Here is a 24,979-nt window from a genome sequence, read left to right on the forward strand (position 1 = left end):
TAACAAATAATTGATGCTCAACATGCTGCCTGCAATGATTGCCAGTAGATTTTGGGGTTCTAAGAGGAAGTGAGCTGCCAACTATATAAAGAGACCCAACGACACTAGTTGACAGAGAAAGTTAGAAAAGTCATAAAAGGACACTGCGAACTCTTTGAGATACAAGTTGGGAAATATCCAAAGAATCATCTGACCCTGGCCATTCTGGATGTTTTATGTCGACCACATATACTGCAGTTTCTGCTTGCAGATATATGGACACTTGTTCATAATCCTCCCCATCACTTTCAGCCTCTGCATGCCCTCCTCTCTCCATCACTCTGCTCCCTCCCTTGTGCCCTCTCACAGAGTCATAATCATGCAACGCTACCAACAATAAAAGTTGTTCGTTTGATATTGTCCAAATCCACTCAGTAGCGGTGGTTGCTCAAATTAGCACTGCACGCTATCTCAGCCTCTTTTCTTATCTCTCTCCTCTGAGCGGACCAATTGCTATCACCAAATTTCACAGATCATGTGCTGAGAAATCGGGGGGCATAAATCCTCTTTAAATTCATATCATGTCGCTCAAAGTGCACAGCTTCTGTTTAATATGTTTTTCTTTAATGTACAGCTATTGCCATTTTTTTTGAAAGTGTGAAGTTGATAAGTGGTGATATGTTATTTTTTTTCTTGGACATGTCATCTTGGTAATAACCTTGAATAATTTGACGCCCTCATCTCCTTTTGATGTGAGTAGTTTCATGAGGCAATTTCTTCAGTCACACAGATTATTATAGAAAGCTGCACTAGATGTGATGTTTTGATGCTGCTGTTGATGGTGCTGATAATGATGATCCAAAACCATCAAAGAAAAAATAATAGCTATAATGTGTATACCAAGGAGGAATGATGGCAGCTGTTGACAATTAATCAGACTAAAGGCCTCTGCCGATGTGGCTATGAGTGTTTGACAGCAAAATAAAAAGTCCCCAGCTCACTTCTGTGTACCTTGTGTTCAAACTCTTGTAAGTAATACACACTAAATTGCCATGTAAGCCACTTTTTTATGTATGTGTGTGTGTTTGTTTACGCCACAGTCGAGGTTGTCTTTGCAGACTCAGCCAGCACACCGGTGGAGATGATTTATTACTTTCATTTTCTGCTGACATAATGTGGAACAGTTCCATGGCACTGTCACTGCCGGTTACTGAGCAAAGGGGGTATAGCTCAGTGGTAGAGCATTTGACTGCAGATCAAGAGGTCCCCAGTTCAATTCTGGGTGCCCCCTTCAAGAAAATATTTAAAATGAAAAAAATAGCCATGTGTACACTACGTTATACATAAGCACCTAAACCCAGTGGGCACTCCAGTAGAAATTCCTTATGCAGTTTCAGCTCAGTCAAACCAGCTCTCCCATGTTGATGAACTCTGCAGGTCGCTCAGTGTGTCACGAATTCAAACTACTGAATAACTTTAAGAAGGCTTAAAGCAGGCAATGTATTTTGTTTTCACACTGGAAAAAATATATACTATCCACACTGTTGATGGTTGCTATTCTCCCACTACATATTTATACTGGGGTGTAATTTCCATTGGAGACAGTGGGACATGCCTCACCCTCTTTTCAAAATCCTGCTTGTTTCCCTATGACAATATTACTTTTAAATGTCCAGAGTATTTAGTACTATACTGGCAGAATTTAGCTACCTTAATTATTTCCTGTATTCATTTCAGTCCTGATTTACATTGCAAAATTTTTATTGTGTCCCCCATACTTCTCAAAATATGTGGGATATTGTATATGTTACACCCTTGTGTGTGTGTGTGTGTGTGTGTGTGTGTGTGTGTGTGTGTGTGTGTGTACACATATAAATGAGAAACTTCAATGTCTACTTATGATCCTGATCTCTTTTTTCTTCAGTGCAGCATTAGAGAGACTGCTGATATCAGACATCTGTAAGCTGTGGTCGGTGTGCACATGCTGACATCCTCACAGAGACAATATATAAATATATAGAGAGATTAGAGTTAATGATGCAGTGCAAATCAGTTGACTGTGACTGTAACATAAACTCTTTGCCCTTCATCAGACACAGCTAAGACTGATCGGATCTCACTGAAATATATCCAACTTGTGGAGATGAGTCTGCGTAGCGCGGTGGCCAGGGAAAGGTTCTCATGAGATTACAGGTTTAAAAGAGTTTAAAAAAAGAACGGGGGAATACTTATTTGGATACAGTCCGACTTCTGTATCATCTGATTTGTCTTGGTGTCAATGGATCGTAATATTTAGTCCAGAAGTAGCTGTGATATAAACATCAGTGTGTAAACCTGGGCTTCCATCCATGCTGCTTATCATACACTTTGACAAGATAAAACAGTATTAAAATGATTTCATAGAGGTGTGTGCATTAGATTACGTACAGAATACATATAAATACATGTAGCGGTACATGCAGTTTGACAACATGAGGATCATGTTGGATTATGTGTAAAGAAACCCGTCATTTCTCGTGTCGCTCCACAGCATAGGCGTTTCACTGCTTGACATATGAACCAATTTATCAACACACCCACAATCTTGAGCCTGAAATACAAGTGCATGTAAACAGCCTTCAAAAAAATATGTCAGCATGTCATTAAACAGACTGCTCATAGATGGATTGAGGAGATTGGGGTTTCTTAACTTCCATAATCCTCCAGCCTGTCTGCATAAACCAAACTAATTTGGCTCATTTGACAGTGTATCGTCCATGTAAACATCAAAGCACTTTTAAGAAGTGGCTTGAGTGACGGATTCGTCAGATGTCTTCTTGTCATTTTCTTTTTTCACAATACGGTTCCTCTCAAGCCATTACAGCAATTTCTCTGTTTCTGGCTTGTAGACTGACGGGTTGCTATTAATGTGTATTAAGCCTGAGACAGCAGGGATTTCATGGAAATGTTTAATTTCCTGGGAAACAGGGAATCTTTAAAGACGACAGCACAGTGTATGCAAGTGGTCCTCATCAACATGTGAAGTCAGGACTTTCCAAGTTTACCACCAGAAAGTTGCATTTGAACATTTCCTCGCTTTTTATTAAGTAAAGGCTCATTTATACTTTCTTTTTGTACGAAAACAGATACGCTCGTTTTAAGTGTTGTAAGCGTCACTGGCCTCATGTGTCATGGCATTGATAGAGCCAATAGATGGCACTAGAGAGCAGAGTCAAAAATTCCACACAACAACAAAGGAGGCGATTGTGGAGAAGGTCATAATATTGTAGGCAGTCGTCTGTGCAGTCATTATATACATACACCCTTACATGTGGATTGAGAATTATTTTCACTACATTACCATTTTGTTCCGTTCTGCCATTATTTAAATTTCTTCTTATTTTGCTTGAACTACGCTACACTGCCTCCACGATCACCAGTGGAACTGCTCCATTATAGACAGAGGACTCCCTCCGTCTCCGTCTCTAGCCCCTTTTACACTGCCAGATTTTTGGCGAATGTTGGGCTGTTTTGCCAGCAAGCTGCGAGCGTTTAGACACACAGAGCCGGATTGGTGAGTTGATCTGAGATGCCCAATTTTCCGCCTCTTAGGGTAGACATATTGGTTGAACCTTTTTGGTTTAAAAAGAATGAGGCGCCCTTCCGCCACGGGAGGGGCTGTTGATGACGCCGCATGTGCGACCCACTGGTGGTGGACTAACAGGAAAGAGCTGATAGCAGGAATTAGCGAGCAGCTAGTAGCAAGAGGGAAACGCAAACCTGACAGACACTGTAAAGATGAGCAACTGGGGAGACAAGGAATTGCGAGCCCTCCTTGCCCTCGCAAACGAAGAGGCCATTAACCGTCAGATGACGGGGACGGTGAAGGACGGGCCGACTATGAGAGAATTGCCAAAGGACAGCTGCGGCTTCCCTCCCACGTCACTGTTTACGTCCAAGGCTGAGCTACGTGTTTTGTTACTTGCTCATGCCCCCCATTGCCCCGAAAAAGGCGCAGTCTGTATAAACAAAAGTAGGTAGGCGGCATTTTGCTGCACTCCCCGATTTTGTTTTTATACTGCCAATGCTGAAAGAAGACTGATTGGGCTTTCCTGCAAATTTGCACAATTCCTATTTAAAAAGGGCTTCTGTCTCTGTCTCCATCTCCATATCTTATATTGAGCATAAATGAGCCCTTAACATACTGTAACCCACTCTGTTGTGTTCAACATCCTGTTTCAACTACAGGTGTTCAGTGTTTGTAGGACTGCAGAGGAGATACCTGCACTGCACATCAATGCAACTGGGCTACAAAGCCACAAGAAGGTCTGCAGGCTAATGAGCTCTCATCTAATTAGTGGTACCAGTTGATTGATTCATCACACCTAGTAGGAGTTTGTCTGTGTCTATATCTGTTCTGTGAAGCACTCATGTCAGTAGCACTAATGATAGTCAAGGACTGAAACATTTGCTGCTGTTTTTAATCACTCTTTATCATTTTTGCACTTTAAGCACCCTTTATCTGTGCACGGGTGTCTTAAATAAATTGGTTATTTTTGCATTGATCTCAGCCTGTGGACCTTTTTGTGGCTTTCTTGCCCAGTTACATTGGTGTGTGGGTATCGCCTCCTTTCTTGTTTGTCTGTTACCCACGCACCCAAGACAAACTTTTCTGTTGCCCCAAGTCAGCCCAGTTTCACAGCAATCTTTAGACTGTTCAGTATTTGTACAAAAAATCTTTTTGTGTCCGCCTACTGCTTCAACAGGCATCGCGAAAGTTAAAAAAACAATTTAAAGGAATACATCTTCCACAAAATGATCATTTCTATATCAATATTACATTAAGATCATGGAGAAAACTTTGTTGGTCTCACATGCGTCCAAGGTGAAGAAAGAATCGAAAAACAAATGGAAAAAATTCTTGATGATTTGGGCAAAATGGGGCTGTGTTTAAAAACAGCAAAGTCTCGTTTGTCTAGTTGTATACTAGAACCTTACTATTTAAGACAATTCCAGATACCCATAGCACACCTGGGCAATTTGAACCCAGCTGCTACATTCCACTAAGCAGAGTTTAAACGCATGTTCATGCCCTTAACAAAAATGCATGTGTTTGGGAAGTACTGGATAAATGAGACTTTTGATATAGTTTTGCTGTTATTCAACACAAACCCCTTTTATTTTAATTGATCAAGAATTTTTTGTTTAACCTGTAGGTATATGAGAAAACACACTTTTCTGCATGAAATCAACGTAACACAGGAAGAGTAAGAGATATACAAATGATGATTTTGTGGGTGGAGTATTCCTTTAACGAGGTCTTTACTGTAAGTCACACCTCCTTCCAGTTCTGATGTTTAGTCAAACAGTAACTGAACCTCTTCACCCTGTCTGCGTATTTCATATACAGAGTCACACAAGTAGCTGTTACTGTAAACTACGTGTGTGGTGTGAACATTCAAGTGGCAACAGACATGAAGTTGGGAGGAGCGTCCTGATTGCTTTGTTAAACTGTGTGTCTGTGGATTTAAATATCAGAGGCAGTTCAGGATAAACTGTGGGAAAATTATTCAGAAAAAGTCACCTTGAACTGTTGCAAGATATTATGTCTGTGTCGTTTATGAAGCCAGAGGAAGACACATATGTGGGCCCAGTGCAGCATGGTGAGAGCAACATGGGAGTGAGAGGCTTTCTTGGTGTTTGGGCTGGATGAGCAGCTTCCATTGGAATGAATGCTTGGACAGCATTTAGCCTAATTACATCCACTGGTATAGGTCACTGGCCAAACATTTGACAGCAGGTCAGAAGGTCTGCTGTTCAACTCTGGCCGCCTGCCTTGTGATAGTACGGATGTTTTTGTGTCAGTGCATTCAAAACCAAAGTGTGAGCCGACTCTGTGAGGATTGTACTTGTTTAAAGACGAAGGACTGAGGTCAGGAGCCTGCCCTGTCTCCTAGATATGATGTTTATATACAACTAATGTGAGCAAATATGTTTTGAGAGGTACCTCACACTGAGCAAATGGCATTTTCTATTATCATAAAGAGAAAATGTTGCTAATCAACCTACCAGGCAAGTTGTAAAAATGTTGATACTGAATGTATCATCAAAATGAATTCATTCATTTACAATCTGTAAACCATTATCCTGGTACAGGGTCACAGAGGGGTTGGAGCTTATCCCAGCTGACATTTGGGGAGAGGCGGAGTGAAAACTGGTCAGGGCTGACACATACCCAGCTGGCCACCAACGTCATTAGATGTTGATTTAATTTGAATTTAGGTATGGTGTCAGGTAGGGCTGCAACTAACGATTACTTTCATTGATGCCAGCAGCGTAAAGACAGACAACCCTTCACGCTCACATTCACACCTATGGGCAATAGGTGAGTCACCAATTAACCTAACCTGCATGGGAGGAAGATGGAGAACCCAGAAAAAATCTATACCCCGTATCTGTAAAATGTTCACTGAAAACATTTTTTAATTGTGTTCTTTTTTGTTTTTTACCTTTAATTTAATCATGAGCTTTCCCTAACCTTAACCAAAGTGCATGTGTTGCCAAAACCTAAGACAGCAGTCTAGACGTGAAGCCAAAGTTCTGGTGTCAAGGTCTTGCAATTTGTACACCCACCAGCGTTCCCAGTAACCTCCTTCTGAAGGCTACGCAGCACTAGAATGGATTGTTTCATAACCTCAAGAAACGCTGTCTCTGAACATAATCAAGGCAGCGATTATGTTGCCACAACAATGTATTTCAGAAAGCAATTTAGTAACATACAGTTATGACAATCAGACGGTAAAGCTCAGTGGTAAAACGTTTGATGGTTCTTCTTGGTATTATCTACACCATAATGTAGATAATAAAGTACATACCCTAAATACTACCCTAGGCATAAATAGTTCTTGTAATTACGCTATTTTATTCTACAGTGTTGCACTGTGTGTCCGCAGCGCAACAGCTCAGTGATCAGAAAATATGCAGTCATAGAAAAGTAGATCAGTTAACTGGCAGTAAAAAGTCTTAGAAGAACAATAATTCTGGGAGGTTAAAAAGGTTGTAATATTTTTCAAATCTGTAGTGTATCTAGCTGCCCTTACAGTCACACATAAGCTGAAAAAGCCCTTAATTACAGGCAGTCTTTGTTTGCATAAAGAAAATGAGTCAACCTGAGGTGAACAAGCATCTGCTATAGGTCACAAATACTGTCATAACAGTCAAGATACACACGCAAAGACATGAAAAAGCATTATTAAGTGCTTCAGCGAGAACTTCAGAGAATTAAAGTTTTTTAATATTGTTCTAGATGGAGTTGCACTATTATTCAAGACAAAGAGAAGACTTGACAAGAGTGTGGGTGAGGGGTTACAGCTGAGTGGTCCCCAGTTACACTCTGCATGCCCCCTGTGATCCCATATACAACCTCTAGGTGTCAACATGGTGTGAAAGCACTGGATTACATACACTATCTATTCCGCTCTGACAAATTTCGCAAGCAGGACATGAGCTGGAATGCATCAGCACAAGAAAAAATGCCTACTCAACTGTGCCATTAGTAAGGCTATATTAATTCTATTACACTTTATAGGTCATCATCTGTTTAATTGCTGGAATATCTGCACAAACTGTTGCCTCAGTACAAAATTACTTCAGCCGATCAATATTGATGCAAAGTGCTCTCTGCAGGCCAGGGGGGAGGGGGCGGGGGATTTATTAGTTCAATTACCTGCAGCGAAGTGTGTATGGTGTCTGGCTGGAACGGAAACCTGTGGACTTTCAGAACGCACTAGTGCACAGTATGACACCTGTGGCTGTGATGTTATGTAATGTTCTGTGTTATGTGCCAGTGGTTCTTAATCTCAGTGTCAGGACTGAGTTTTCTGCTAGTTTCAGTGTTTCACTCCAGCCTCTACGCAAGGGATGATAGAAAACCATCATCAGCACTCTTAGGCTGCAATAAACAGCATAAGGATTTATACACTCTGTGTGGACATAATGCTTCCACAGGGGGCACCCAGATTTGAAGTGGGGACCTCTTGATCTGCAGCTCTGCCACTCACCGCTCACCCACCTCTCTGGGTGGTATTGTTTTGTTTTGTTAATGCCATGACCCCTTCAACACAGAGAGGGTAGAATGAAGAGGAACATGTATTCATGCGTAGATACTGACTTAAAGGGTAGATTGGATTTTTTGATGCAGGGTTGTGTAGGGTCCGTAGACAGTATATTGTATAGTGGATGTCAGTCGGCATGCCGCCAGTTTGGAGAAACAGGCTGGAGTTTGACATGGAAGCAAAGCAATGTACTGCTGTGGAGAGGTCAGCAGCAAAATATATTTTAGCCACCTAAAATATATATATATATAAGTGTTAGTGTATGCTATATTTAGAATATTTTCACTGCAGACAGTAATTTCCAAGGGGAAATAAAGCTGTTACTTTCAAAGCCAGACTCCATTGAGAAAAACAGTAATTTAACATCACTAAACACAGGAGTTGCTGATCTACCACTGCCTCGAACAGTTACTTTATGTGTGTTATTGTGTGACTTTGGCATTTAAAAGCGTTAGTTTGGATTCACTAGTCACACAATGACCCAAACTAACTAACTGATCAAGGCAGAGGTAGTCCAGCAGCTCCTGTGTTCAGCGAGCTAATTACTGTTTTTCTCAATGGAGTGTGGTGGCTTTGACGAGAGCATGACGGGAAACTGAAACCATTAGCAGCTTGTCTGATGGAAAGGTAAAGTGGAGGAAATACTCTTAATATAGCGTACACTTTAAGTGCTATTGATTTTTTCAGGCGGGACTTTTTTTTAGGTGGCTAAAATATGTTTTGTTGCTGACCCACATGCACAGTACATTACATGAGTACATCAGTAGTACATTGCTTTGCTTGTCGGACTCCAGCCTGCCTCTTCAAACTGTAAGTGTGCTGACTGACATCTACTGTATGTAATGTACTGTCTATTGATAAGCCCCCCATACAGCCCTACTTAAAAAAACTGAACTATCCCTTCACACTATAAATAGTGTTGCATACAAACAAATAAACAAACTACCCAACCTATCATGCAGTATATGGAAATCCGACTTCTGCATAATACTCTTATGGAGTAAGAGTAAGACAATCTAAGAATGTAGATTTTATAAAATGCATTATAGTCATAAGTTTTTAACTATTTTGTCTACTTCTTGACAGTTAATAGATTTACTTGGTTACAATGGTAAGACAGTGAAATTGAGGTGTGATCTCACTACAAGGTTCATGTATCTCCATCTCATGTACAGCTGTGTCTAAATACTGTGTTTCACCCTTAACTGTAAGAAAAGACTTTGAGAATATCAAACCCTTGTTGATTCTTGTTTGTAATTAGCATGGAGCAAATTAACTGACACGGTTGAATGGAGGCTGCAACATCTGCAAGCACATGTTCATTATCAAGCACAAACATTCAGAGGCTCGTGTGTTAACCCCCACATTGAAAATATCTGCAACCGAAAGTCGCTTATAGCTCTGTTTTTGAGGGTCTTTGGGTGAAATTCAGCATCAAATGAAGCTAAAATAACTAATAAAGAGGACCCCATGTATAAGGGACTTTAGCTCAGTGGTAGAGGCTTTGACCGCAGATCAGCAGCTCCCCAGTTTGACTCTGAGTGCACCTTTGTTTATTACTAAAGTAAACGGTGCTCTCTATACATGTGACCTAGCTTTGCGGCATGTTAGAGCCAACATAGCAAACAATAGAGGAGCTTACAGCTCTGTGAAAAAAGGCTTCAAAGCCTGCAGCTTTAAACCTCATAAGAGCTGGAACACACAGGCTGTATACTATAGATCCTCAGCATGTTGGTGCATGTTCATTTCATCTCTACTTCACTTTTTTCCATATAGCTATGTCTTTAGGTTTAAACTGCTGTTCAAAGACGTTCCAAAATAAAATTACGAGAGCCCTGTATCTAACCACCGTATACAGCTCATGTGGTTATCTCTCAGTGTTTGAACATGTAGCTACAGATAAAGAACACTTCTGTTGAACATACACATTATATACAATCATAGTTGTGACTCCATATGTGGAATGCCACCTTTGTGTTTATCTACTCTAAAATGTATTGCTGTAAATTGGAGTCAGTCTATTTGTTGGTGATTACACCCCCGACTACTATGTGTACATATGTACAGTGTACATATACACAGACTAGTGTTGACGGGGGGCTTTCATGCAGCATCTCATGTTTGTAGACCTTTAAAGATTGACTGTAACACAAGATTGTTTGTTACCAGCCTCGCACCATGTTGTTTTTGGACCAGCCAAAACCAACTTGCAAGTACTTCACCCATCAGCACATTCTGGTGGTTGAAGCTTTTCTACCTCTTGAGCAAAAATGAATGCCACAGCCCTTTATACTTTCCTTTATGTATTTATTGCAAAAGCATTTTTCTGCCTAGTTTTATTAAAAGACGTTTTTTCCAGCAGTAAAATACTTCTTTGACAGTTTCACTAACAATGTTTACAATGCAATAAACAGACTTTCAATGAAAAAGAAGAAGAAGAGTTGGAATAAATCATCCGACATGTAAATAGACTGTATTTTAGTTTTTCTACTGTATTCATGTGTATATAAAAAGTGAAACATCTATCTTTTTCATATTCGAAGTGATTATCTCTGTGATTATTTTAATATTTTCTTGTATTTAAGGGTTTTGGCAGCTTCATACTTTGTTTACTAAAGTGTAACAAGCTATGGGGTTAGAATAAGAAGGTATAGCTCAGTGACACCTCCAGATGAAGAGGTCTCCAGTTCAATTCTGGCTGCCAGCAATGCTGATCATCTTTGTCATAATAGACAGACAATAACACTTTGTTAAATCGTTTTTTCCTTAGTCTGTGCATTTATTTTCCTAACTTTTTCTGTTTAACTGTGTATGTTCTTTTAAAGATTCATGTTATCTCCATTACACGAACAACAGCAGCACTGAACCACACTTCATCTATTGCTTTGCCATAAAAAGTCTTCAACTCATCAGCCTTCAAGATTCTCATCTCTAATTAGCGGCGAGGAGACGAGTCAACCTGGGGTGAGCCGCAACTCCATGAGCATGTGTACGTTATCATCACATAATCATGCATGCCATGACACACATGCACACACGCGGAAGCGCACAGCCATCACCTCCTCAGGCTCAGGCTCACCTGCACACTCAGAGACTCATTAGCGAAGGAAGGAGGAAGAGTAGGAGGGAAGAAGGAGCTGAGGGAGGGAGGGAGGGCTGAAAGAGGAGGAGTCTGAGGGTCTGTGTGTGAATGAAGGCAGTGTTTGTGTGTATTGACTTAGTAAGCGTATATATGATGAATTAGAGATAAAATTTGCCCCAGTAACCAAGTTAAGGTTATTGGTAAAGCAGAGTGCTCTTCAGGGGAAAAAAGCAGCTCTGTGGATGTGTTGTGAATGTATGTGTGCGTGTTTGTGTGTGTGTCTCTGTGTGTATTTGTGTGTCCGGGTGTGAGTCAGGCTGAGAGTGACTCAGAATGAGATGTTTCTTGTTGTGTCTTCAGGCGGGGATGGAGCATATTCGACGTGTGTGTGTGTGTGTGTGTGTGTGTGTGTGTGTGTGTGTGTGTCTACATGTGTAGGTGCATGTGCAGAGCACCTTTGCCTTTGGTGACAGGTTTAGAGGGCAGAGGGAATGTGTGCGTGTGTGTTTGTGTTTGTTTAAACCTCTGACTGTTCTGCTCACAAACTACTGTACATGTGTGTTATTCTTATTCATATTATTCACATTCTCCAGGGAAGTGGCCAGTCTTTCATTACAGTGTGTGTTCACTCGTCTGACAGATCTGTTCCTGAGGCAGCGGCTGCTGCTAAATATCACACACCTGGATGCACAGCGTGTGCCGCTCCCTCTCTTTCCGTGTCTTCTAAGACCCTATTACCATGCTAATAATATCCAACAAATCACACAGCACTTTCACCTTTATGAGTCTTCGTCAGAGGGGCCACGCAGCACGTACGGGATTAGGGATGACTTCATTTACAGAGGCGTATCTTTAATACCACAGGAGCTGAAAAGCCGGGCAGAGGGAGGGCACATGAAGGAGAGGGAGGTTTTCTTTAAATATCACCCCAAATATGTATAAATACCACAGCTGCTTCTAAAATTATCGTCATCTACTGTATCTGTGTGTGCTGTGAAATGGAGTAAGGGAATTGGAGAGTACAAGTGGATTGAGCATGCTTTTATGTTTATGTATATACATGCACACCTTACAGGTTCAGGCCAGGCCCAGATTTAGCAAGACATATTGGCAGAAATGGCAGATAATATAATAAGTATGTTTTCTTGAGGGTATATTCCACTGATAATAAGAATTGTTGTGTTTTTGTTACTTTAGAATGAGCTGTTCATAACCCTGGGTCTAGATAGTGCCGCTAAAAGTCCCGCTAACAACCTCCTGAACATCTACATCTTAAGTCATCAGATAAAATAGATGAGCACACATTAGCAGGTGCTAGGCAGGCAGCCTATTAGTTTAAATTACAGGATACATTTGTTTTTGAGAAGAGAAAACCTCAGGTCCAGGTAAAAAAAAAAACGAACATCTGGATCAGAAACAAGGTGAGCACACATTAAATCATCAGAGAAAATAGGTGATCACACATTTGCAGGTGCTGGTCAAGTGGCCCATCTGCAACGTGCCAAACAGCGTCAGAGAAACACAGATTTGTAACGTGACACTGCTTTATTCAGCGTTTTTACTAGTTTTAATCACCTGGGGTCTCATTTGTAAACATTGCGTATGCACAAAATGAGGCCTGAAAGAGGCGTACGCCACTTCTTAAGCAAAAGTTGCGGTCTATAAAAACTAGTGATGGCCAAATGAAGCCTCATGAACCACTTTCTTTATTTTCTGACCCCACCAGATGGCGCTCTTGGTTTAACGATAAAGGCTGAACGACTGGCAACGAAGTGCGCTTTCAAACCTTTGTTGAACAGACAGCGCCATCTGGTGGCTTCAGAAAATAAAGACAGTGGTTCATGAGGCCTCATTTGGCCATCACTAATAAAAACAGACTTGATGGGAGAAACTTTTACCCATGCCTACAAACATTTTGGAGATTGGCGACGCAGATGGTGAGGTGGAAGCCTGATTGTAGAAACTCTCCAATAGTTTCACGCTATTTTTGGCTTTTGCTCGTACATACATTTTTTGGAGGCATTTTTGCCTCTATAGATAGGACAGCTAAGCGTGAAGGGGGGGGGGGAGAGAGAGAGGGAATGACATGCAGCAAAGGGCCACAGGCTGGAGTCGAACCCGGGCTGCTGCGGCAACAGCCTTATACATGGGCCGCCTGCTCTAGCCACTAAGCCATCGACGCCCCGTTTGTATGTACATTTTTAATATGGATCCTACGCATTGTTTGATAAACGAGACCCCTGGTCTGATTTGAAGAGGATTAAACCTCTGTGGATAATTCAGCCCCTGGTAAAAACCTCCTAAAGAACAAACACTGAAAGAAGTTTCAGCTGGTTGCAATTTGCAATTCTCACCACTAGATGGCACCAAATACCCCTAAAACGTACTCACTGAACCTTTAAGTAGGAGAATGTTTGTGTGCATTTTTTGGCTTATATGACATTATCAGGGTTGAAAAAAATATTTAGATGTTTTACTCTAAAAGTAGGTACTGTAATGTAAAAATGCTTCATTAAAATTTAAAGATTTGCACTTACAATTTCAAGTTAAAGTAGGTCATTTTTACCTGACAAAAGTCAAAAAGTAAAAGTACTCATACTGCAGAATGATTGGAAGTATTATAGTGTATTGTATGTATTATTATATTATGAGATCATGGGGGTGTTGGTGGCATGGTGGATGGTGCCGGCGCCGCATGTGCAAAGGCATCTGCCTCGCTGCAGCAGCCCCGGGTTCAGTTCCAGCTTGCGGCCCTTTGCTGCGTGTCAGCCCCCACTCTCTCTCTGTCCCCCCATTTCACTCTCTGTCCTGTCCATTAAAGGCAAAAACCCACAAAAATAATCTAATATATATATATATATATATATATTATGAGATCATTATTAGTAATGCCTTTAACATGTAAGCTCTGTTTTAATGTTGTAGTAACAGTTAGGTGGAGCTAGTCAAGCTTGTGCACTCTGTACGCCCGTCATTCTCCCCAATTGCCTCCTTGTGAAGCCTACGCGGTACATGAATGTAGTGTTACCTGAAAGAAACATTGTCTCTGAACATAATGCAGGCAGTGATTATGTTGCTACAACAGCATAATTAAGAAGGCAGCTTAGTGACGTGCAAACATTATTACTAGGTGACACAGTAAGTGGATGGGGACACTTTTTACCCAGTAACTGAGATCAAACTCCAAAAGACATCCAAAAGTTATTTCAAAGTAGCCATTATTAATTTAACAAACTCATCAAGCTAGGGGAAATATATTTACTGATACTCTTCACCTTGATCGACAGGATGTTGGGACTCACATTAATATCTCTTCTTTAAATGTAATTTTTGACAATGCATCGTATTTTATGAGGTGTGGAAAATCTGAATATGCAAATTAAATCTTAACAATGGCTGTCATGTAAATGTAGTGGAGCCCTATGTACAATAGTTTCCTTAGAAACGCAGTGGAGTCAAAGGAAATGAAGGAAATCACAGATAACAATTATCACTATCATTAGTAACGCACAACCCAGTCAATGCGAATTTGGCATGGTCGTGTGAGATGTTAATCTGTTAATTAAAATTCTGAAAGTGGAAATGGGTACACATTGATTTTGAAGGGCTAAACCATTTTTGTAGTGTGTAAAAAAAAAAAGACAAATTTCAGCAATCTTTACATTGCTACTTTTTTTTGTTATTTGCAGATCTTTCACACTTGGTTAATGTATCACTTAGAAAATCTGACATTAGAATAAATGAAGTTGGGCTGGCTGTATGGGCTGCGTTCACTGTTCTCGCCTATGTGTTTGTAAAGGACTTTGGTAACCCACTTATGCAGCTGGATTTGCATTGAGTGAATTGAAGCGAAAGATTTAAATGGCATCAGTCTTGCTATTAAAGCAAAGCAAAACATCAGACAAACAGGGAGGAGCAGCTCTCTCTCTCTCTCTCTGAATGTGTGTGTGTGTGTGTGTGTGTGTGTGTGTGTGTGTGGAGGAGCAGGGGGAGTGCTGTCCCTTGCCTCTGCTCAGTGTGTGCAGCAGCTGCAGCTTTCAGCCTCAGTCTACACTGTAGGGGCCATTCTGCTGTCTGAAAGACTGATAGATACAAAGAGCAGAATGGTGATGAGAGATGACTCCGAGGAGAGCGCTGATAGTGCGTTTCAAACACACTCATTGCCCCACTCTGCATGTAGCAATTCAACATTTGTATAAAGTGAAAACAAAAACCACGTTTCCGGGTCAAGGATTCGGCACAGACTCTAAAATAAGGGTCGCACAGTTAGGAGTTGTTTTTGGACAAACACAAGGGTAACGCAGCCATCAAAGCGTGTGTCGATTTCACAACTGGCCTGAGGGTGGGGAAATCTTGACTGAATTTGGAGAGAGTAGTCCCCTCCCTCCTTCCCTGATATGAAGTCTTATCCTTTGTCATCCTCTGTCCGTGACAAGGGAGGAAATAAGAGACCATGAATACAGATGCTAGCCTATGCCTGATGCACACATATGTTACCGAGGAAAACCCTGCAAGCGACGCAATCAATTCTCACACTCTATAGAAACAAACAGGCATGCATGCACACCTAAACACACAAAGGGAGCTTTACACGCATGGCGCCCCCAGTCTAATGAGACAAAATCAGAGAGAGTGCATGAATGGAGTGCCCTGTTTCAGCCTATGGCACCAAGTGCTGTGCAGAGACAACGCTCTCATGCAACACCCCCATTCATAGTCTGGCACTATGGGTAGAAAATAGAGCCAGCCCACAGTATAGAAGCATTATAATATCAGAAAGGGGGAGACTCAGCACACTAGTATCCTTCCTCACCATCCCCCACATTCCTCCCTTTGGGCCCTCGCTACCCGCCCCCACAAATCCCAGTACGCCATCACCCTTCCGCTAACCTCCCTCATTCTGCTCTCACTACTGTTCGCCATCCCCATCCCCCTCACCAAAACCTCCACTTCCTCCTCCTCATCAGCATCCACAAAGGACCATAAGGACAGACAGTCACTCTTTACACATCACATACACCACGTGCCGCTGGATGAGAATAATGGTTCATTCCAAGGTGGAGGTCATGTATATACAGTACGATACCTACGGGCCAGTGACCAGCAACCCAACCAGAACACCGGGTGACAAAAAAAACGTTGTGTTTACAATACTGAGATGAAGTCAGATTTGACTTTGATGATTGCATTTAATGTATGAATTTTCATTTTCATTATTGATTTATCTGACAAATAGTCTATGAAATGACACAAAATAGGGAAAAATGCCGAGAGTGATGTCTCTAAATTGCTTGTTTTGTCTGACCAACAGTCTACAATCCAATAACATAGAGTGCCCCAGGAACGAGTCCTAAAACATGGAAATAATAAGTATTTTACCACTCACAGCTCCTCCTCTCAAAGTCAGTGGGTTTTTTGAATTGGTTTTTGGTTAGATGCCTGAAATAGTATGTTCACATTTTGTTCTATGACATAAAATACCTCAGTAAATACCCTATTCATGAACTCTGGAGCGTTTATGTGTCTTAAAAAAGGCAGTTGCTAACAAGTGACTAAATGAGACTACAGAACGTCATCATGTCGAGCCGCACCAAACATGGCTTTACAGTCTTATTATGGTGCTGATGTTAGGTCAGGCATCTGTAGCGTAGTTTGTTTATAGCCTAACATTATCTTTTTACTTCTGGCGTTTGTGTTTAGGCTTCAATAATCATGAAAGTGGTGGCTTATTTGTGAAGATTATCTTGCTGAACAAAACGTCTAAGTATCATAAATGTTTTGTTAAGACCAAAGATTTGCGACGAAACGAACTGAAACAGGCAACTACTTGCAATGCACCATTCTGCAATGCAAACCAATGCAACTAGATAAGACTGTGTATCATCTCTATGCAACAGTTCTTTATACTTCCATTCTGACTAAGCTTTTCAGGCTTAATTTGTGGCTGGATATAATTTGAAGCTTCCTGAAGCTTCCTGGATGAGGATAGTGATAGTGATAGTGTGATACTGGCTAGCCAGGGGGGGAGGGGCAGCAGTGAGCAGCAGCAGTGACCAACCATCCAACAGCAGCACATGTGAGGATGGAAACAGAGGGCATGGTAAACAGCAAGCAAATACGCCGTCTGTAGTCATTGACTTGACTGGTGGACTTCACTACAAGCCGATTGGCTGTTGAAACAGGTGGCAAGCTTTACGTTCTAAAACAAACCAGCGGCAATTTATTTAGCTGAGTTGCAGGTGACACCATCAGCTGGTTTGAATTGAGCACAGACCAGCCAATTCACTTTGATGCAACTTTTGTCTGCAACGTTCTAAAACGGTTTTGTCTCGTCGCGAATCTTTGGTCTGAAATGGGTTTAAGCATCATAACCATTTGTTTGTCATAAGGCTTTTGGCAATAATCCAAAATCCAATGGATAAATCCCACTGGCTGAGACGGTAACCAGGGCGAAGGTAACTTCCATGTCAGCCTAGAAAAACGAAGAAACAATTACATGAGACAATGAAAAGCAGCATGTCTCCCCGATGACAGTGGAACATTTGGAATTTTAACCAGGTAGCCCACCTAGTAGAGGGTGCGCCCCACATAGGCTCAGTCCTTTGCAGCATCTCAGTCCTTGCTGCAAGTTGTCCCGTCTCTCCCCCTCTCCTGTCTTTCTCCATGCTGTCCGACATAATAAAGGCAAAAAAGCCCTAAAAATAATCTTTAAGAAATATGAATATTAATTGTCTTCAGAAATCTCTTACGACCCTTTGGGAACATTGCTCTCAGTTATGACCAGGCAAACCAAAGCCTTTTTAAAAAGTCACCATCTATTCATAATATGAGATATGTTCATATCAGATATGAACATCAGTGAGGAAGGGGGTAGCTATAACTCAGTGGCAGAGTTTGACTGCAGATCAAGTGGTCTCCTGTTTAACTCTGGGTGCCCCACGCTCCACTAACATATCTTTTGCTCTGTGCCAAACTTTCAAACAACGTGTGTGGGATGTGGTGTATCAAGAAGAGCATTTAACAGCAGCTCAGACACTTGCTACTTCAACTCCAGATGCCCCCTTAAACTGTATACATATAACTCAAGTGCCAAGTATCACTTTTATCTTGTCCTGTCTCACAGGCCAGGAGAGTGGAGCTGAGCACTGAGAATGTGTTTATGTACATAGCTCTGTTTTGAGTGTCCATGGCAGCCACTGAGAAGCAAACAGAGGAGATCATGGTTTCCAAACAGGGACGGGGCTATACTGCACACCTCAGAGAGTTTGACTCAAGACCAAAACGTTAAACCCAAGTGAATAAAGGTGTGTATGTTATGACGTCATGACACTGGAAATTCTAACTTTAAATACCTTGAAAAATAATATTTGATCCCATGTTCAATACCAAGGGGAAAACAACACTGAGGTCAACAAATTTAAATGTTTATTAAAAGTTAAATATAACAAGGATATATCATGACAATGGCAACTTTTTTCTTGGTTAGCAGCAGAGAACAGCAGAGTGACCGCAGTCAACATTAACAATAAGAGGGAGCAAGAAAGAGCAGGTGGTACCGGTGTAACAATACTGCAGAAAATGGGTATTGAAAATAAATCAGTAAATTAGTATTTTAGGCAACACTAGTGTATATATTTACTGCACCACTTTTTTTTAACTTTCCCCCTTGAGACTACATTTTCAACACTGAACTTGATATATCTAAAAAAAAAAAAAAAGAACAGTATAAATGATAAACAATAGTGAAATGCTTATGATCTCCTATTAAATAACACTTGAAAGCGAATAAAGGTGACCCTTATCATGCTTATAAAAGGTTTCAGAACACTACTTCTATTTCATCCAGGGACCTTTGTTTCATTTCATACCCCCCTCTCTCGGGCACTTTTGTTTCCTGTCTACCTTTTCACTGTCAGCTGTCCAAAAAGCGTGAAAATGCCAAAAAAATAATCCTTAATAAATAAATGGTTACAATTCTCACATGAGTTAAGTAGCATTTTATTTTTACCACAAGCTCTTATTTTGGCGGGGCACTCTAAAATGAAGGAAAGGGTTAACAGAGCCTTCAGCTCAGCACAGAAAAAGCATAAAAGAAGTAGTAATTAATGTCCATTTGTTGTCAGCTTTTTACTGCAGACAATCTGGCTTCAGGCTTTTTAGAAACAAATCACGGTTTTCTAATGAGGGCGAAATGATAATGTTTAATTTCAATTTAGCTATGACAAGACTATGAATATGCAAAGTCTAGAAATCACATCTTTTGTGTTTGTGTGGCCCAGTGCGCACATGCCATCCTGCTCTTATCCAGTACAGGATTCAGTATGCTCTCAGTGAGACGCAGCAGTGATGTGAAACAAACTGCTAACAAGCAGTGGACGGCAGGAGGAAATCCCCCGCGGAGCATAAGATTTACAGACTTCAACACAAGGGTCAATTACGCCGACACACACACACAAAAACACACAATATCTTTCCTTATTGATGAGATTGATTTCTGGTGCTCAGAGGTACTTCTCTGCCAGCAGATTAGATGGGTGATTTATGAGTGACCATGAATAATGGCTCTCTGAGCTCAGCTAGAATTGACCTGAGAGGAGATACGCTGGGGACGCACAGCAAAAAGACAAATGGGTTAAGCGAGGTAAAGCAGGACATAGGGAACGAGATGAAGGGGGACGTAAGAGCATTAGGCTGCTCCTGTACAGAGGCCTGGCTTTACTGTGAAGCTCATTGTCTCAGGCCAAAGCAGACCTGAGACCTGCCAACTGAGCTCATCCCTCTCTGCTTTGTCAGGGCTGACAATGTCAGCGCTCACCATAGAGGTGACAAGCAGACCTAAAGCGAGGTATTAATAGAATGTAAATCACAAAAAGGTCCCTGAGGATGTAATACAATGCAACAACACTAATGAGTGACTGATTAACAGCTGTCCCATTAAAGTCATCTCTTTCTTAGCACCTGACATTTCACTTTAAACAAGTTAATAGCTTAACTTCCACCCCTGTAGCTAGCGTGAAATTGGCACTTAGAGCATCATGAGTCGTGGACATCTATTTAGGGTGTGACAATGAGTCAATCAGTTGGAAACACGCATGACTTCCTGCTAAAATTAATTAGCATTGTGTAATGAAATGAGGCTTTCGCCCTGCGGCAGCGTGGCTGTTTAAATCAGACATCTTGGAGGAGCAACCATTGACTTCACGATCCAAGCTCCGTCCGATGGCAGCAGCTCCACACACGCACACACACACACGTGCTGCCAGGAAGGAGAGCACACAGAGGCCAAATGCCACTGCCAGACGCAGTTGAATTTGTTTACTCGAGATTAGCAGAGACATCCTTGCCATCACAGTGACTGAACGCTGAGAAGATGATTTTGGCTGAGCTCGTGTGGAGGAAGAGGCGGGGACGTCTGTGCGCTCAGGGCTCGTGTTGGCGCGAATGTGTGTGATTAAACACACATACATGCACCCTGACGATGCACAGAGCAACTCCATATTCTAATTAAGGTTTTATTTGGGTTAAGCTGTTGACATGAACCCTTGATAATCTGCAATTGAGTCTCTGTTGACACGAACGATTCACTTAACACCAATATTCTTGTCCACCTGTGGCAACAGCTCAGTAGATTGAGCAGTCTGTTTCCAGCTGCCTCCTCCTGCCCCCTCACAATTTTTTTGGATTAGAACCATTAATTTTTCATATGTTCATGTTTGGATTATTACATGCGACAGAAATAATCCTAGTCCAAAAAGTGTAATCTATACCTCTTGTACGACTTCTGAGAAAGAAACATTTTAAAACCAAACTGGCTCTTCATCAAGTACAGACAAAGAGACATATAATACGTGTTTATTCTAATGGATTAATTACAAAGAAGAAATTATTATATTAAGCATTTCACAGTGGTGCAAGTCTTTTAGGGGAGATAACCTACCCAGTATTTCCTCACAAAGGAACAAGCCTTTAAACTCTAACATAAATCCAGTAATGTTAACAGAAATACCATAAAGAATGTCAAGATTGTAAGAAGTCGAACCTGCAAAGAATTTACTCTTGCAGGCCTGAAACCTTGATTTCTTGCTTCCCTAAAATGTACGCCATGTACATCTCAGAGACGGAAACACAACATCTTCTGTACAACATCTTCTCTTTTTGTAACAGCTGTTTGTTCGTTCCCTTGGGGGGATAATTCACCCTCTGCTGGTAGAGGTTAAGCATCTCGCTCAAGGATGTTTTATCAGATCCTTCCGGTTGTGGCACACCCAATCAAAAAAACATACAAATGTGTTGGCAGACACTGACCCTGACCCTGTTTCTTTTGACGAATCCACAGGACATCATTCATATTTATATCTGGCCACAGATGACAGGCAACAAGGATCTCCCAAGCTATTATACTTCTGGGTAATAACTCAGTGCCAGTGCATAGCATCCATCAGCCATCATTCACTTTCATCTGACTGCTCCATGGACACTATCACTCCACTGCCACTGTACGCCTTGAGGAGCAAAGCAGGCTGACTGAAGACCCCAGCTGCAGGAAGGGCCAAGGTTTATCAAACGACAATACTCAGAGACAGAGTTGATGCAGAGTTCAGCCTGAATTCATTTAAGTAATTCACAGAGAGCCGCCACATAGCGACATACATGTCACTGTAAATGACGGATTAAACAGTGAAAGTCAGAAGGTAAATAGATAACAGTGTGTGGCAGTAGCTATGTTACTGACATAGATCCAGGGATGGCAATGTCAGTCTGTTGTCAGACAACCAATGGATGGGTTGCTGCAGACATTCATGTCCCCTTCGGGATAAATAGACATAGACTCTTGTTTTTACCTTATCCTCACATTATACACAGCTAATTTTTAGTTGTGGCTGAATAACTAGAAGAAACTAAAAAACCTACATAGGTGTAGGTGCACATAGGACAGAAGCCTGGTGAGACAAATTCCCCTTTTGCGTTTTTGCTTTTTTGCAGGTTTCACTCCCAACTCATCAAATACCAACGCTTGGTCAGTGGCCCATTTGAGTCAGACAGCGATGCACGGAGGCACCCTTCAGCGACTGTATGAGATGACCCAGATGGCAGCATCTTTTGACGCTCCAGGCAGCTATCACAATATAAACAGCAAAAAGTCAGCATAGAGCTAGTCTCGCTCACCAGACCTTTCTCAAGAAAACAAAGGTCTGGCTGGGCCGACTCTCACTGTGAGATTGGAGAAAAAAACGCCCCGGCTGCTTGTACTTCTTTCAACCAATCACAATCGTTCTGGGCGGTGCCACAGCAACGGTGCACTTGCAAAAATATTGCCGGGGGGAAACAGGTTTTGGTGTAACACGCCCACAAAAACATCACACAGGACGCTACAGGACGCGAACCATGGCAGAAAAATGGCTACATCCCCGCAAGATCAAACACTGCAAAAGTTAGTAAAGGACGTGTTGAAAACGGTTGAAAACTGCTACACAACCGGAGGTGGTAGGGCGGGACTTCAGCGGGTGGCTCGTTCCGCCCAATGAGAGGCTGATCTCTGCAGCAAACTTCCGCCCACTCAGACTAGCATAGAGCTGGCGGGAGGGGAAGTGGATAGATAAAACAAACTCTGGACTTTCACCCGGTAGACAGCTCTTTGTGTCCCGCGTGAAACATAAAGTCAGTTGAGTTATTTTAATAACAATGTAGTGTGCTAGTTTGTGTAGTAGTAGCACGTGACATTGCATTAAGTTAGTAACAAATTTGCTTATTTTCAGCCAAACCATGATGTGTCTCTCTTAACCTAACCACATACCTTTGTCGACTAAACCAAATGAGGTAAAACTAAGAATTTTTTTTTCATCTACAATCTAAGTTCTACTTAAAAAAGATTGTATGCATTTAACAAGCGGAAACAGCACTCTGTCAAAACTACAGTTTATCTTGAAAACACACAATGCATCTAATCAGCGTAAATTGACATGAGGTCCCTGGGCATCCAAAACTGATGCAGGAGGGGTACCTAGTGCATCATATTGCAATATTTAGGGCCACTAACTTTATTTGACTAGTTGTGAGTCAGTACATTTTGCAGTGTATGAGCATAATGTGTGTGTGTGTTCATGAGACAAAATGATTCAACCGAAGATGGTATTTTTCCTGATTGCTTCTTTGGGAAGACAGTCAAAGTTAAATGGTTTGCTATGTGGGTATGCAATAAAAAAATCTGCGTAAAGTCTTTGAGTACTCTATGATCAATCAGTTTAATAAAAAAAAGGATTGTTACTATTAACGACTGCACTACTTCAAAAGCAGACAATTTCATATCTAATTTAAGAGTCACTACTCATAACCACTCCAAAAGATATGCAGTCTTTTGCGTTCACTGCTGCTCGCAATCTGTATTTTTTATTCAGAAACACACTATGGCTTCTTCTTTATTATTGTTGGCTGAAGTGTCTTTGTTCTTTACTGGGAGTCGTGTATTTGTTTAATGTTTAGAGATCACAAGAAGTCAAAGACCACAAAAAAGATGAAATTGAGGCGCAGAGAAATAGAGGAGGCAAGTGAATACAAAGCTGCCAACATTAAGAATTGATTCACAGTCGCAGCCAAATCCAGCAGATGGTGAGTGAATGTAAACGGAACTGAGCAATCAAATTTCCTACAAAACACTTAAAGGATGCAGAGAAGGGGAAGAAAGAAAAGATTGAAAAGGCAATAGAGGGCTGGAGGAGCCGAGAAGGAAACATACTGACAGACTGGAGAACAAAAAGAGCCCTTTTGCAGCAATATGTTCTCGCCTACGGTTACACTTGTTCCAATGCAACTTTAATCATCCAATCATGCTTGCCATGTCAACTGACAGGTCTGGTTGTGCAAAAATTGGATTGTGCTCACACTGATATTGGATCTAAAACCCAGAAATGAAAGACGCCAGGCTCATGTTGTCATCAACACAGTCTGGATGCCGTCCAGCAAGGCGAGGACAGGAAAAGGAGCGGAGAGAAAATAATGGAGGAACAGATTAAAAAAGGGAACAGGATCTTCACATTTTGAGGCCAAGTTTAGACATATAGACATAAATTCAGAATTTTATGATCAGTTTTTTTTTAAAAATCTCAGTGGAATACAACCACAGCACAAGCAAGAGCAAATGTGTCTTCTCAAGAAATGTCAAAAGAATTAAACCACATGTGCTTTAAGCTAAGAGTATGGACTCCATAAATCAATTGTTGCCTGAGGCAGATCCTTCAGGATGTCTCCCAGCCGAGGCGCACAGTGTATACTGCAACCTAATGAAATCTCCTACATCACATTAAAGACTTCACAGTGCTGTGCTTACATTTGCCTACATCAAGTTATGGACGTAGAAAAGTATTTTCTTGTTTGTGGCTATGTATAGCCTCTGTTCTTACAGGAGATTACATAAACACAAGTATAAAATGGAAAATGGAAAACATCCTCCCCAAGTTAGAACTGAGAGTCTGAGTTGTTTTGTATTCTATATTCACTAACTATATTTACATGCACATAAATATTCAACTATTATTTCAAATATGATATTTTGAATTTAATGCGGGTCATGTAAACAGCATATTCCATCTGGATTTTCAGAATTAGGCATCATTGTGAATGTAGCATTTTCCAATTAAGACACATGGGACATGACAGTATTATTCAGGTTGTAGGAGCATTCTTTGGACATGTAAACAGCGCGTCCAGAATATGCGTCTCAATTGATGGTTTTATACCACAGTTTGTGACACATGGCCTCTTGCCTGTTTACAGTCAGCTCTGTAGGTTGTCATAGATGTGTTGGACACAAACCAACTCTCCAACAGTC

General features: G+C 41.3%; 1 protein-coding gene and 1 non-coding gene across 4 annotated transcripts in view; one reads left to right on the top strand and one right to left on the bottom strand.

The window, feature by feature from the left end:
• gjc1 (gap junction protein gamma 1) overlaps positions 1-24,979 on the bottom strand; it is a 57,702-nt gene that overhangs the window by 17,637 nt on the left and 15,086 nt on the right. The window lies entirely within an intron of this gene.
• trnac-gca (transfer RNA cysteine (anticodon GCA)) lies at positions 1,199-1,270 on the top strand. The gene has a single exon. It is a non-coding gene; the product is annotated as a tRNA-Cys (tRNA).

Source organism: Epinephelus moara, chromosome 18, assembly GCF_006386435.1.
Source record: "Epinephelus moara isolate mb chromosome 18, YSFRI_EMoa_1.0, whole genome shotgun sequence".
Lineage (NCBI taxonomy): Eukaryota > Metazoa > Chordata > Actinopteri > Perciformes > Serranidae > Epinephelus > Epinephelus moara.